Below are 1588 nucleotides of genomic sequence, written 5' to 3' on the forward strand. Positions count from 1 at the left end.
CTCAAATTACTAGCATACGGGATGAAAAAGGCAATATCACAACGGACACTACAGAAATACCGAAGATAATTAGAAATTATTTTGAAACCCTATATGCCAATAAAATAGAAGATAGTGAAGATATTGATAAATTTCTTAAGTCAAATACTTGGAAATCAACCTAACAAAAGAGGTGAAAGATTTATACATTGAAAACTACAGAACCCTAAAGAGAGAAATAGAAGAAGACCTTAGAAGATGGAAAAATATACCCTGTTCATGGATAGGAAGAACTAACATCATCAAAATGGCGATATTACCAAAAGTACTCTATAGGTTTAATGCAATGCCAATCAAAGTCCCAACGACATTTCTTATAGATATAGAGAAAGCAATCATGAAATTCATATGGAAAAACAAAACACCCAGAATAACAAAAGCAATTCTAAGCAGGAAGTGTGAATCAGGCGGTATAGCGATACCAGATTTCAAACTATATTACAGAGCAATAGTAACAAAAACAGCATGGTACTGGTACCAAAACAGGCGGGTAGACCAATGGTACAGAATAGAGGTCACAGAGACCAATCCACAAAACTACAACTTTCTTATATTTGATAAAGGGGCTAAAAGCATGCAATGGAGGAAGGATAGCATCTTCAACAAATGGTGCTAGGAAAACTGGAAATCCATATGCAACAAAATGAAACTGAATCCCTTTCTCTCGCCATGCACAAAAGTTAACTCAAAATGGATCAAAGAGCTTGATATCAAATCAGAGACTCTGCGCCTAATAGAAGAAAAAGTTGGCTCTGATCTACATATTGTGGGGTCGGGCTCCAAATTCCTTAATAGGACACCCATAGCACAAGAGTTAATAACTAGAATCAACAAATGGGACTTACTCAAAAAGTTTTATCTCAGCAAGAGAAACAATAAGAGAGGTAAATAGGTTGCCTACATCCTGGGAACAAATTTTTACTCCTCACACTTCAGATAGAGCCCTAATATCCAGAGTACACAAAGAACTCAAAAAATTAAACAATAAGAAAACAAATAACCCAATCAACAAATGGGCCAAAGACCTGAACATACATTTCTCAGAGGAGGACATACAATCAATCAATCAACAAGTACATGAAAAAATGCTCACCATCTCTAGCAGTCAGAGAAATGCAAATCAAAACCACCCTAAGATACCATCTCACTCTAGTAAGATTAGAAGCCACTATGAAGTCAAACAACAACAATTGCTGGCGAGGATGTGGGGAAAAGGGTACACTTGTACATTGCTGGTGGGACTGCAAATTGGTTCGGCCAATTTGGAAAGCATTATGGAGATTCCTGGGAAAGCTGGGAATGGGACCACCATTTGACCCAGCTATTGCCCTTCTCGGGCTACTCCCTGAAGACCTTGAAAGAGCGTACTACAGGGATAGTGCCACATCGATGTTCATAGCAGCACAATTCACAATAGCTAGACTGTGGAACCAACCCAGATGCCCTTCAATAGATGAATGGATAAAAAAATGTGGCATTTATACACAATGGAGTATTACGCAGCACTAAAAATTGACAAAATCATGGAATTTGCAGGGAAATGGATGGC

The sequence above is a fragment of the Marmota marmota genome, unplaced genomic scaffold, assembly GCF_001458135.2.
Source record: "Marmota marmota marmota unplaced genomic scaffold, marMar, whole genome shotgun sequence".
Lineage (NCBI taxonomy): Eukaryota > Metazoa > Chordata > Mammalia > Rodentia > Sciuridae > Marmota > Marmota marmota.